A 15,134-nucleotide genomic window follows, 5' to 3' on the forward strand; every position below is an offset into this window, starting at 1 on the left:
TGGCGTCTAGCTCAGCTGGCACCTAGGGAAACCTACCAATCCTATGCATTTTAGAAAACTAGAGACCTAGGGGAATCCAAGATGGGGTGACTTGTGGTGCTCTGACCAGGTTCTGTTACCCAGAATCCTTTGCAAACCTCAAAATTTGGCTAAAAAAACACATTTTCCTCATATTTGGCCGACAGAAAGTTCTGGAATCAGAGAGGAGCCACAAATTTCCTTCCAGCCAGCGTTCCCCTAAGTCTCCTGATAAAAATGATACCTTACTTCTGTGGGTAGGCCTAGCGCCCGTGACAGGAAACGCCCCAAAACGCAACGTGCACACATCAGATTTTTTAAAAGAAAACAGAGGTTTTTTTGCAAAGTGCCTACCTGTAGATTTTGGCCTCTAGCTCAGCCAGAACCTAGGGAAACCTAGCAAACCTGTGCATTTTTGAAAACTAGAGACCTAGGGGAATCCAAGATGGGGTGACTTGTGGAGCTCTGACCAGGTTCTGTTACCCAGAATCCTTTGCAAACCTCAAAATTTGGCTACAAAAACACATTTTCCTAACATTTTGGTGACAGAATGTTCTGGAATCAGAGAGGAGCCACAAATTCCCTTCAACCAAGCGTTCCCCCATGTTTCCCGATAAAAATGATACCTCACTTGTGTGGGTAGGCCTAGCGGCCGGTGCAGGAAATGCCCCAAAACGCAACGTGCACACATCACATTTTTTAAAAGAAAACAGAGGTGCTTTTTGCAAAGTGCCTACCTGTAGATTATGGCCTCTAGCTCAGCCGGCACGTAGGGAAACCTAACAATCCTATGCATTTCTGAAAACTGGAGACCTAGGGGAATCCAAGATGGGGTGACTTGTGGGGCTCTAACTAGGTTTTGTTACCCAGAATCCTTTGCAAACCTCAACATTTGGATAAAAAACACATTTTCCTCACATTTTGGTGACAGAAAGTTCTGGAATCAAAGAGGAGCCACAAATTTCCTTCCACCCAGCGTTCCCCCATGTCTCCCGATAAAAATGATACCTCACTTGTGTGGGTAGGGCTAGCTCCCGCGACAGGTTATGCCCCAAAATGCAACGTGGACACATCACATTTTTTTAAAGAAAACAGAGGTGTTTTTTACAAAGTACCTACCTGTAGATTTTGGCGTCTAGCTCAGCTGGCACCTAGGGAAACCTACCAAACCTATGCATTTTTGAAAACTAGAGACCTAGGGGAATCCAAGATGGGGTGACTTGTGGTGCTCTGACCAGGTTCTGTTACCCAGAATCCTTTGCAAACCTCAACATTTGGCTAAAAAAACACATTTTACTCATATTTGGCCGACAGAAAGTTCTGGAATCAGAGAGGAGCCACAAATTTCCTTCCACCCAGTGTTCCCCCATGTCTCCCAATAAAAGTGATACCTCACTTGTGTGGGTAGGCCTAGCGCCCGCGACAGGAAATGCCCCAAAACGCAACGTGCACACATCACATTTTTTTAAAGAAAACAGAGGTTTTTTTTGCAAAGTGCCTACCTGTAGATTTTGGCCTCTAGCTCAGCCGGGAACATAGGGAAACCTAGCAAACCTGTGCTTTTTTTAAAACCAGAGACCTAGGGGAATCCAAGATGGGGTGACTTGTGGAGCTCTGACCAGGTTCTGTTACCCAGAATCCTTTGCAAACCTCAAAATTTGGCTAAAAAAACACATTTTCCTCACATTTTGGTGACAGAATGTTCTGGAATCAGAGAGGAGCCACAAATTCCCTTCAACCAAGCGTTCCCCCATGTATCCCGATAAAAAGTATACCTCACTTGTGTGGGTAGGCCTAGTGCCCGCGACAGGAAATGCCCCAAAAGGCAACATGCACACATCACATTTTTTGAAAGAAAACAGAGGTGTTTTTTGCAAAGTACCTACCTGTAGATTTTGGCCTCTAGCTCAGCTGGCACCTAGGGAAACCTACCAAACCTATGCATTTTTGAAAACTAGAGACGTAGAGGAATCCAAGATGGGGTGAATTGTGGGGCTCTGACCAGGTTCTGTTACCCAGAATCCTTTGCAAACCTCAAACTTTGGCTAAAAAAACACATTTTCCTCACATTTTGGTGACAGAATGTTCTGGAATCAGAGAGGAGCCACAAATTCCCTTCCACCAAGCGTTCCCCCATGTATAAAGATAAAAATTATACCTCACTTGTGTGGGTAGGCCTAGCGCCCGCAACAGGAATTGCCCCAAAACGCAACGTGCACACATCACATTGTTTTAAAGAAAACAGAGGTGTTTTTTGCAAAGTACCTACCTGTAGATTTTGGCGTCTAGCTCAGCTGGCACCTAGGGAAACCTACCAAACCTATGCATTTTTGAAAACTAGAGACCTAGGGGAATCCAAGATGGTGTGATTTGTGGTGCTCTGACCAGGTTCTGTTACCCAGAATCCTTTGCAAACCTCAACATTTGGCTACAAAAACACATTTTCCTAACATTTTGGTGACAGAATGTTCTGGAATCAGAGAGGAGCCACAAATTCCCTTCAACCAAGCGTTCCCCCATGTATCCCGATAAAAATGATACCTCACTTGTGTGGGTAGGCCTAGCGGCCGGTGCAGGAAATGCCCCAAAACGCAACGTGCACACATCACATTTTTTAAAAGAAAACAGAGGTGCTTTTTGCAAAGTGCCTACCTGTAGATTATGGCCTCTAGCTCAGCCGGCACGTAGGGAAACCTAACAATCCTATGCATTTCTGAAAACTGGAGACCTAGGGGAATCCAAGATGGGGTGACTTGTGGGGCTCTAACTAGGTTTTGTTACCCAGAATCCTTTGCAAACCTCAAACTTTGGATAAAAAACACATTTTCCTCACATTTTGGTGACAGAATGTTCTGGAATCAGAGAGGAGCCACAAATTCCCTTCCACCAAGCGTTCCCCCATGTATAACGATAAAAATTATACCTCACTTGTGTGGGTAGGCCTAGCGCCCGCGACAGGAATTGCCCCAAAACGCAACGTGCACACATCACATTGTTTTAAAGAAAATAGAGGTGTTTTTTGCAAAGTACCTACCTGTAGATTTTGGCGTCTAGCTCAGCTGGCACCTAGGGAAACCTACCAAACCTATGCATTTTTGAAAACTAGAGACCTAGGGGAATCCAAGATGGTGTGATTTGTGGTGCTCTGACCAGGTTCTGTTACCCAGAATCCTTTGCAAACCTCAAAATTTGGCTAAAAAAACACATTTTGCTCATATTTGGCCGACAGAAAGTTCTGGAATCAGAGAGGAGCCACAAATTTCCTTCCAGCCAGCGTTCCCCTAAGTCTCCTGATAAAAATGATACCTTACTTCTGTGGGTAGGCCTAGCGCCCGTGACAGGAAACGCCCCAAAACGCAACATGCACACATCAGATTTTTTTAAAGAAAACAGAGGTTTTTTTGCAAAGTGCCTACCTGTAGATTTTGGCCTCTAGCTCAGCCAGAACCTAGGGAAACCTAGCAAACCTGTGCATTTTTGAAAACTAGAGACCTAGGGGAATCCAAGATGGGGTGACTTGTGGAGCTCTGACCAGGTTCTGTTATCCAGAATCCTTTGCAAACCTCCAAATTTGGCTAAAAAACACATTTTCCTAACATTTTGGTGACAGAATGTTCTGGAATCAGAGAGGAGCCACAGATTCCCTTCAACCAAGCGTTCCCCCATGTATCCCGATAAAAATGATACCTCACTTGTGTGGGTAGGCCTAGCGCCCGCGACAGGAAATGCCCCAAAACGCAACGTGCACACATCACATTTTTTTAAAGAAAACAGAGGTGCTTTTTGCAAAGTGCCTACCTGTAGATTATGGCCTCTAGCTCAGCCGGCACGTAGGGAAACCTAACAAACCTATGCATTTCTGAAAACTAGAGACCTAGGGGAATCCAAGATGGGGTGACTTGTGGGGCTCTAACTAGGTTTTGTTACCCAGAATCCTTTGCAAACCTCAACATTTGGATAAAAAACACATTTTCCTCACATTTTGGTGACAGAAAGTTCTGGAATCAAAGAGGAGCCACAAATTTCCTTCCACCCAGCGTTCCCCCATGTCTCCCGATAAAAATGATACCTCACTTGTGTGGGTAGGCCTAGCTTCCGCGACAGGTTATGCCCCAAAATGCAACGTGGACACATCACATTTTTTTAAAGAAAACAGAGGTGTTTTTTACAAAGTACCTACCTGTAGATTTTGGCGTCTAGCTCAGCTGGCACCTAGGGAAACCTACCAAACCTATGCATTTTTTAAAACCAGAGATCTAGGGGAATCCAAGATGGGGTGACTTGTGGAGCTCTGACCAGGTTCTGTTACCCAGAATCCTTTGCAAACCTCAAAATTTGGCTAAAAAAACACATTTTCCTCACATTTTGGTGACAGAATGTTCTGGAATCAGAGAGGAGCCACAAATTCCCTTCAACCAAGCGTTCCCCCATGTATCCCGATAAAAATTATACCTCACTTGTGTGGGTAGGCCTAGCGCCCGCGACAGGAGATGCCCCAAAACGCAACGTGCACACATCACATTTTTTTAAAGAAAACAGAGGTGCTTTTTGTAAAGTGCCTACCTGTAGATTTTGGCCTCTAGCTCAGCCGGCACCTAGGGAAACCTACCAAACCTATGCATTTTTTAAACTAGAGACCTAGGGGAATCCAAGATGGGGTGACTTCTGGGGCTCTGACCAGGTTCTGTTACCCAGAATCATTTGCAAACCTCAAAATTTGGCTAAAAAAACTAATTTTCCTCACATTTTGGTGACAGAAAGGTCTGGAATCTGAGAGGAGCCACAAATTTCCTTCCACCTAGCGTTCCCCTAAGTCTCCTGATAAAAATGATACCTTTTTTCTGTGGGTAGGCTTAGCACCCGTGACAGGAAATGCCCCAAAACGCAACGTGCACACATCACATTTTTTTAAAGAAAACAGAGGTTTTTTTGCAAAGTGCCTACCTGTAGATTTTGGCCTCTAGCTCAGCTGGCACGTAGGGAAACCTACCAAACCTATGCATTTTTGAAAACTAGATACCTAGGCGAATCCAAGATGGGGTGACTTGTGGGGCTCTGACTAGGTTTTGTTACCCAGAATCCTTTGCAAACCTCACAATTTGGCTCAAAAAAACACATTTTCCTCACATTTTGGTGACAGAAAGTTCTGGAATCAGAGAGGAGCCACAAATTTCCTTCCACCCAGTGTTCCCCCATGTCTCCCAATAAAAGTGATACCTCACTTGTGTGGGTAGGCCTAGTGCCCGCGACAGGAAATGCCCCAAAACGCAACATGCACACATCACATTTTTTGAAAGAAAACAGAGGTGTTTTTTGCAAAGTACCTACCTGTAGATTTTGGCCTCTAGCTCAGCTGGCACCTAGGGAAACCTACCAAACCTATGCATTTTTTAAAACTAGAGACGTAGAGGAATCCAAGATGGGGTGAATTGTGGGGCTCTGACCAGGTTCTGTTACCCAGAATCCTTTGCAAACCTCAAACTTTGGCTAAAAAAACACATTTTCCTCACATTTTGGTGACAGAATGTTCTGGAATCAGAGAGGAGCCACAAATTCCCTTCCACCAAGCGTTCCCCCATGTATAACGATAAAAATTATACCTCACTTGTGTGGGTAGGCCTAGCGCCCGTGACAGGAATTGCCCCAAAACGCAACGTGCACACATCACATTGTTTTAAAGAAAACAGAGGTGTTTTTTGCAAAGTACCTACCTGTAGATTTTGGCGTCTAGCTCAGCTGGCACCTAGGGAAACCTACCAAACCTATGCATTTTTGAAAACTAGAGACCTAGGGGAATCCAAGATGGTGTGATTTGTGGTGCTCTGACCAGGTTCTGTTACCCAGAATCCTTTGCAAACCTCAAAATTTGGCTAAAAAAACACATTTTCCTCATATTTGGCTGACAGAAAGTTCTGGAATCAGAGAGGAGCCACAAATTTCCTTCCAGCCAGCGTTCCCCTAAGTCTCCTGATAAAAATGATACCTTACTTCTGTGGGTAGGCCTAGCGCCCGTGACAGGAAACGCCCCAAAACGCAACATGCACACATCAGATTTTTTTAAAGAAAACAGAGGTTTTTTTGCAAAGTGCCTACCTGTAGATTTTGGCGTCTAGCTCAGCTGGCACCTAGGGAAACCTACCAAACCTATGCATTTTTGAAAACTAGAGACCTAGGGGAATCCAAGATGGTGTGATTTGTGGTGCTCTGACCAGGTTCTGTTACCCAGAATCCTTTGCAAACCTCAAAATTTGGCTAAAAAAACACATTTTCCTCATATTTGGCTGACAGAAAGTTCTGGAATCAGAGAGGAGCCACAAATTTCCTTCCAGCCAGCGTTCCCCTAAGTCTCCTGATAAAAATGATACCTTACTTCTGTGGGTAGGCCTAGCGCCCGTGACAGGAAACGCCCCAAAACGCAACATGCACACATCAGATTTTTTTTAAGAAAACAGAGGTTTTTTTGCAAAGTGCCTACCTGTAGATTTTGGCCTCTAGCTCAGCCAGAACCTAGGGAAACCTAGCAAACCTGTGCATTTTTGAAAACTAGAGACCTAGGGGAATCCAAGATGGGGTGACTTGTGGAGCTCTGACCAGGTTCTGTTATCCAGAATCCTTTGCAAACCTCCAAATTTGGCTAAAAAAACAAATTTTCCTAACATTTTGGTGACAGGTTATGCCCCAAAATGCAACATGGACACATCACATTTTTTTAAAGAAAACAGAGGTGTTTTTTACAAAGTACGTACCTGTAGATTTTGGCGTCTAGCTCAGCTGGCACCTAGGGAAACCTACCAAACCTATGCATTTTTGAAAACTAGAGACCTAGGGGAAACCAATATGGTGTGATTTGTGGTGCTCTGACCAGGTTCTGTTACCCAGAATCCTTTGCAAACCTCAAAATTTGGCAAAAAAAACACATTTTCCTCATATTTGGCCGACAGAAAGTTCTGGAATCAGAGAGGAGCCACAAATTTCCTTCCACCCAGTGTTCCCCCATGTCTCCCAATAAAAGTGATACCTCACTTGTGTGGGTAGGCCTAGCGCCCGCAACAGGAAATGCCCCAAAACGCAACGTGCACACATCACATTTTTTAAAAGAAAACAGAGGTTTTTTTGCAAAGTGCCTACCTGTAGATTTTGGCCTCTAGCTCAGCCGGGAACCTATCGAAACCTAGCAAACCTGTGCATTTTTTAAAACCAGAGACCTAGGGGAATCCAAGATGGGGTGACTTGTGGAGCTCTGACCAGGTTCTGTTACCCAGAATCCTTTGCAAACCTCAAAATATGGCTAAAAAAACACATTTTCCTCACATTTTGGTGGCAGAATGTTCTGGAATCAGAGAGGAGCCACAAATTCCCTTCAACCAAGCGTTCCCCCAGGTATCCCGATAAAAATTATATCTCACTTGTGTGGGTAGGCCTAGTGCCCGCGACAGGAAATGCCCCAAAACGCAACATGCACACATCACATTTTTTGAAAGAAAACAGAGGTGTTTTTTGCAAAGTACCTACCTGTAGATTTTGGCCTCTAGCTCAGCTGGCACCTAGGGAAACCTACCAAACCTATGCATTTTTGAAAACTAGAGACGTAGAGGAATCCAAGATGGGGTGAATTGTGGGGCTCTGACCAGGTTCTGTTACCCAGAATCCTTTGCAAACCTCAAAATTTGGCTAAAAAAACACATTTTCCTAATATTTGGCCGACAGAAAGTTCTGGAATCAGAGAGGAGCCACAAATTTCCTTCCAGCCAGCGTTCCCCTAAGTCTCCTGATAAAAATGATACCTTATTTCTGTGGGTAGGCCTAGCGCCCGTGACAGGAAACGCCCCAAAACGCAACGTGCACACATCAGATTTTTTTAAAGAAAACAGAGGTTTTTTTGCAAAGTGCCTACCTGTATATTTTGCCTCTAGCTCAGCCAGAACCTATGGAAACCTAGCAAACCTGTGCATTTTTGAAAACTAGAGACCTAGGGGAATCCAAGATGGGGGGACTTGTGGAGCTCTGACCAGGTTCTGTTACCCAGAATCCTTTGCAAACCTCCAAATTTGGCTAAAAAAACACATTTTCCTAACATTTTGGTGACAGAATGTTCTGGAATCAGAGAGGAGCCACAAATTCCCTTCAACCAAGCGTTCCCCCATGTATCCCGATAAAAATTATACCTCACTTGTGTGGGTAGGCCTAGCGCCCGCGACAGGAAATGCCCCAAAACGCAACGTGCACACATCACATTTTTTTAAAGAAAACAGAGGTGCTTTTTGCAAAGTGCCTACCTGTAGATTATGGCCTCTAGCTCAGCCGGCACGTAGGGAAACCTAACAAACCTATGCATTTCTGAAAACTAGAGACCTAGGGGAATCCAAGATGTGGTGACTTGTGGGGCTCTAACTAGGTTTTGTTACCCAGAATCCTTTGCAAACCTCAACATTTGGATAAAAAACACATTTTCCTCACATTTTGGTGACAGAAAGTTCTGGAGTCAAAGAGGAGCCACAAATTTCCTTCCACCCAGCGTTCCCCCATGTCTCCCGATAAAAATGATACCTCACTTGTGTGGGTAGGCCTAGCTCCCGCGACAGGTTATGCCCCAAAATGCAACGTGAACACATCACATTTTTTTAAAGAAAACAGAGGTGTTTTTTACAAATTACCTACCTGTAGATTTTGGCGTCTAGCTCAGCTGGCACCTAGGGAAACCTACCAAACCTATGCATTTTTGAAAATTAGAGACCTAGGGGAATCCAAGATGGGGTGACTTGTGGTGCTCTGACCAGGTTCTGTTACCCAGGATCCTTTGCAAACCTCAAAATTTGGCTAAAAAAACACATTTTCCTAATATTTGGCCGACAGAAAGTTCTGGAATCAGAGAGGAGCCACAAATTTCCTTCCACCCAGTGTTCCCCCATGTCTCCCAATAAAAGTGATACCTCACTTGTGTGGGTAGGCCTAGCGCCCGCGACAGGAAATGCCCCAAAACGCAACGTGCACACATCACATTTTTTTAAAGAAAACAGAGGTTTTTTTGCAAAGTGCCTACCTGTAGATTTTGGCCTCTAGCTCAGCCGGGAACCTAGGGAAACCTAGCAAACCTGTGCATTTTTTAAAACCAGAGACCTAGGGGAATCCAAGATGGGGTGACTTGTGGAGCTCTGACTAGGTTCTGTTACCCAGAATCCTTTGCAAACCTCAAAATTTGGCTAAAAAAACACATTTTCCTCACATTTTGGTGACAGAATGTTCTGGAATCAGAGAGGAGCCACAAATTCCCTTCAACCAAGCGTTACCCCATGTATCCCGATAAAAATGATACCTCACTTGTGTGGGTAGGCCTAGTGCCCGCGACAGGAAATGCCCCAAAACGCAACATGCACACATCACATTTTTTGAAAGAAAACAGAGGTGTTTTTTGCAAAGTACCTACCTGTAGATTTTGGCCTCTAGCTCAGCTGGCACCTAGGGAAACCTACCAAACCTATGCATTTTTGAAAACTAGAGACCTAGGGGAATCCAAGATTGTGTGATTTGTGGTGCTCTGACCAGGTTCTGTTACCCAGAATCCTTTGCAAACCTCAAAATTTGGCTAAAAAAACACATTTTCCTCATATTTGGCTGACAGAAAGTTCTGGAATCAGAGAGGAGCCACAAATTTCCTTCCAGCCAGCGTTCCCCTAAGTCTCCTGATAAAAATGATACCTTACTTCTGTGGGTAGGCCTAGCGCCCGTGACAGGAAATGCCCCAAAACGCAACGTGCACACATCACATTTTTTTAAAGAAAACAGAGGTTTTTTTGCAAAGTGCCTACCTGTAGATTATGGCCTCTAGCTCAGCCGGCACGTAGGGAAACCTAACAAACCTATGCATTTCTGAAAACTAGAGACCTAGGGGAATCCAAGATGGGGTGACTTGTGGGGCTCTGACTAGGTTTTGTTACCCAGAATCCTTTGCAAACCTCAGAATTTGGCTACAAAAACACATTTTCCTCACATTTTGGTGACAGAAAGTTCTGGAATCAGAGATGAGCCACAAATGTCCTTCCACCCAACGTTCCCCCATGTCTCCCGATAAAAATGATACTTCACTTGTTTGGGTAGGCCTAGCTCCCGCGACAGGTTATGCCCCAAAATGCAACGTGGACACATCACATTTTTTGAAAGAAAACAGAGGTGTTTTTTACAAAGTACCTACCTGTAGATTTTGGCGTCTATCTCAGCTGGCACCTAGGGATACCTACCAAACCTATGCATTTCTGAAAAGTAGAGAACTAGGGGAATCCAAGATGGGGTGACTTGTGGTGCTCTGACCAGGTTCTGTTACCCAGAATCCTTTGCAAACCTCAATATTTGGCTAAAAAAACACATTTTCCTCATATTTGGCCGACAGAAAGTTCTGGAATCAGAGAGGAGCCACAAATTTCCTTCCAGCCAGCATTCCCCTAAGTCTGCTGATAAAAATGATACCTTACTTCTGTGGGTAGGCCTAGCGCCCGTGACAGGAAATGCCCCAAAACGCAACGTGCACACATCACATTTCTTTTAAGAAAACAGAGGTGTTTTTTACAAAGTACCTACCTGTAGATTTTGGCGTCTAGCTCAGCTGGCACCTAGGGAAACCTAGCAAACCTGTGCATTTTTAAAAACTAGAGACCTAGGGGAATCCAAGATGGGGTGACTTGTGGTGCTCTGACCAGGTTCTGTTATCCAGAATCCATTGCAAACCTCAGAATTTGGCTAAAAAAACACATTTTCCTCATAATTGGCCGACAGAAAGTTCTGGAATCAGAGAGGAGCCACAAATTTCCTTCCAGCCAGCGTTCCCCTAAGTCTCCTGATAAAAATGATACCTTACTTCTGTGGGTAGGCCTAGCGCCCGTGACAGGAAATGCCCCAAAACGCAACGTGCACACATCACATTTTTTGAAAGAAAACAGAGGTTTTTTTGCAAAGTGCCTACCTGTAGATTTTGGCCTCTAGCTCAGCCGGGAACCTAGGGAAACCTAGCAAACCTGTGCATTTTTGAAAACCAGAGACCTAGGGGAATCCAAGATGGGGTGACTTGTGGAGCTCTGACCAGGTTCTGTTACCCAGAATCCTTTGCAAACCTCCAAATTTGGCTAAAAAAACACATTTTCCTCACATTTTGGTGACAGAATGTTCTGGAATCAGAGAGGAGCCACAAATTCCCTTCAACCAAGCGTTCCCCCATGTATCCCGATAAAAATGATACCTCACTTGTGTGGGTAGGCCTAGCACCCGCGACAGGAAATGCCCCAAAACGCAACGTGCACACATCACATTTTTTTAAAGAAAACAGAGGTGCTTTTTGCAAAGTGCCTACCTGTAGATTATGGCCTCTAGCTCAGCCGGCACGTAGGGAAACCTACCAAACCTATGCATTTTTGAAAACTAGAGACCTAGGGGAATCCAATATGGGGTGACTTGTGGGGCTCTGACTAGGTTTTGCTACCCAGAATCCTTTGCAAACCTCAAAATTTTGCAAAAAAAACACATTTTCCGCACATTTTGGTGACAGAAAGTTCTGGAATCAGAGGGGAGCCACAAATTTCCTTCCACCAAGCGTTCCCCCATGTCTCCCGATAAAAATGATACCTCACTTGTGTGGGTAGGCCTAGTGCCCGCGACAGGAAATGCCGCAAAATGCAACATGTACACATCACATTTTTTGAAAGAAAACAGAGGTGTTTTTTGCAAAGTACCTACCTGTAGATTTTGGCCTCTAGCTCAGCTGGCACATAGGGAAACCTACCAAACCTGTGCATTTTTGAAAACCAGAGACCTAGGGGAATCCAAGATGGGGTGACTTGTGGAGCTCTGACCAAGTTCTGTTACCCAGAATCCTTTGCAAGCCTCAAAATTTGGCTAAAAAAACACATTTTCCTCACATTTTGGTGACAGAATGTTCTGGAATCAGAGAGGAGCCACAAATTCCCTTCAACCAAGCGTTCCCCCATGTATCCCGATAAAAATGATACCTCACTTTTGTGGGTAGGCCTAGCGCCAGCGACAGGAAATGCCCCAAAACGCAACGTGCACACATTACATTTTTTTAAAGAAAACAGAGGTGCTTTTTGCAAAGTACCTACCTGTAGATTATGGCCTCTAGCTCAGCCGGCACGTAGGGAAACCTAACAAACCTATGAATTTTTGAAAACTAGAGGCCTAGGGGAATCCAAGATGGGGTGACTAGTGGGGCTCTGACTAGGTTTTGTTACCCAGAATCCTTTGCAAACCTCAGAATTTGGCTAAAAAAACACATTTTCCTCACATTTTGGTGACAGAAAGTTCTGGAATCAGAGAGGAGCCACAAATTTCCTTCCACCCAACGTTCCCCCATGTCTCCCGATAAAAATGATACCTCACTTGTGTGGGTAGGCCTAGCTCCCGCGACAGGTTATGCCCCAAAATGCAACGTGGACACATCACATTTTTTTAATTAAAACAGGTGTATTTTTTGCAAAGTGCCTACCTGTAGATTATGGCCTCTAGCTCAGCCGGCACGTAGGGAAACCTACCAAACCTATGCTTTTATTAAAACTAGAGACCTAGGTGAATTGTGGTGCTCTGACCAGGTTCTGTTACCCAGAATCCATTGCAAACCTCAAAATTTGGCTAAAAAAACACATTTTCCTCATAATTGGCCGACAGAAAGTTCTGGAATCAGAGAGGAGCCACAAATTTCCTTCCAGCCAGCGTTCCCCTAAGTCTCCTGATAAAAATGATACCTTACTTCTGTGGGTAGGCCTAGCGCCCGTGACAGGAAATGCCCCAAAACGCAACGTGCACACATCACATTTTTTGAAAGAAAACAGAGGTTTTTTTGCAAAGCGCCTACCTGTAGATTTTGGCCTCTAGCTCAGCCGGGAACCTAGGGAAACCTAGCAAACCTGTGCATTTTTGAAAACCAGAGACCTAGGGGAATCCAAGATGGGGTGACTTGTGGAGCTCTGACCAGGTTCTGTTACCCAGAATCCTTTGCAAACCTCCAAATTTGGCTAAAAAAACACATTTTCCTCACATTTTGGTGACAGAATGTTCTGGAATCAGAGAGGAGCCACAAATTCCCTTCAACCAAGCGTTCCCCCATGTATCCCGATAAAAATGATACCTCACTTGTGTGGGTAGGCCTAGCACCCGCGACAGGAAATGCCCCAAAACGTAACGTGCACACATCACATTTTTTTAAAGAAAACAGAGGTGCTTTTTGCAAAGTGCCTACCTGTAGATTATGGCCTCTAGCTCAGCCGGCACGTAGGGAAACCTAACAAACCTATGCATTTTTGAAAACTAGAGGCCTAGGGGAATCCAAGATGGGGTGACTTGTGGGGCTCTGGCTAGGTTTTGTTACCCAGAATCCTTTGCAAACCTCAAAATTTGGCTAAAAAAACACATTTTCCTCACATTTTGGTGACAGAATGTTCTGGAATCAGAGAGGAGCCACAAATTCCCTTCAACCAAGCGTTCCCCCATGTATCCCGATAAAAATTATACCTCACTTTTGTGGGTAGGCCTAGCGCCCGCGATAGGAAATGCCCCAAAATGCAACGTGCACACATCAAATTTTTTTAAAGAAAACAGAGGTGCTTTTTGCAAAGTGCCTACCTGTAGATTATGGCCTCTAGCTCAGCCGGCACGTAGGGAAACCTAACAAACCTATGCATTTTTGAAAACTAGAGACCTAGGGGAATCCAAGATGGGGTGACTTGTGGGGCTCTGACTAGGTTTTGTTACCCAGAATCCTTTGCAAACCTCAAAATTTTGCTAAAAAAACACATTTTCCTCACATTTTGGTGACAGAAAGTTCTGGAATCAGAGAGGAGCCACACATTTCCTTCCACCCAGCATTCCCCCATGTCTCCCGATAAAAATGATACCTCACTTGTGTGGGTAGGCCTAGCTCCCGCGACAGGTTATGCCCCAAAATGCAACGTGGACACATCACATTTTTTTAAAGAAATCAGAGGTGTTTTTTGCAAAGTGCCTACCTGTAGATTATGGCCTCTAGCTCAGCCGGCACGTGGGGAAACCTACCAAACCTATGCATTTCTGAAAACTAGAGACCTAGGGGAATCCAAGATGGGGTGACTTGTGGGGCTCTGACTAGGTTTTGTTACCCAGAATCCTTTGCAAACCTCAGAATTTGGCTACAAAAACACATTTTCCTCACATTTTGGTGACAGAAAGTTCTGGAATCAGAGATGAGCCACAAATTTCCTTCCACCCAACGTTCCCCCATGTCTCCCGATAAAAATGATACTTCACTTGTTTGGGTAGGCCTAGCTCCCGCGACAGGTTATGCCCCAAAATGCAACGTGGACACATCACATTTTTTGAAAGAAAACAGAGGTGTTTTTTACAAAGTACCTACCTGTAGATTTTGGCGTCTATCTCAGCTGGCACCTAGGGATACCTACCAAACCTATGCATTTCTGAAAAGTAGAGAACTAGGGGAATCCAAGATGGGGTGACTTGTGGTGCTCTGACCAGGTTCTGTTACCCAGAATCCTTTGCAAACCTCAATATTTGGCTAAAAAAACACATTTTCCTCATATTTGGCCGACAGAAAGTTCTGGAATCAGAGAGGAGCCACAAATTTCCTTCCAGCCAGCATTCCCCTAAGTCTGCTGATAAAAATGATACCTTACTTCTGTGGGTAGGCCTAGCGCCCGTGACAGGAAATGCCCCAAAACGCAACTTGCACACATCACATTTCTTTTAAGAAAACAGAGGTGTTTTTTACAAAGTACCTACCTGTAGATTTTGGCGTCTAGCTCAGCTGGCACCTAGGGAAACCTAGCAAACCTGTGCATTTTTAAAAACTAGAGACCTAGGGGAATCCAAGATGGGGTGACTTGTGGTGCTCTGACCAGGTTCTGTTATCCAGAATCCATTGCAAACCTCAGAATTTGGCTAAAAAAACACATTTTCCTCATAATTGGCCGACAGAAAGTTCTGGAATCAGAGAGGAGCCACAAATTTCCTTCCAGCCAGCGTTCCCCTAAGTCTCCTGATAAAAATGATACCTTACTTCTGTGGGTAGGCCTAGCGCCCGTGACAGGAAATGCCCCAAAACGCAACGTGCACACATCACATTTTTT

The sequence above is a fragment of the Pleurodeles waltl genome, chromosome 3_1 (genome assembly GCF_031143425.1).
Source record: "Pleurodeles waltl isolate 20211129_DDA chromosome 3_1, aPleWal1.hap1.20221129, whole genome shotgun sequence".
Lineage (NCBI taxonomy): Eukaryota > Metazoa > Chordata > Amphibia > Caudata > Salamandridae > Pleurodeles > Pleurodeles waltl.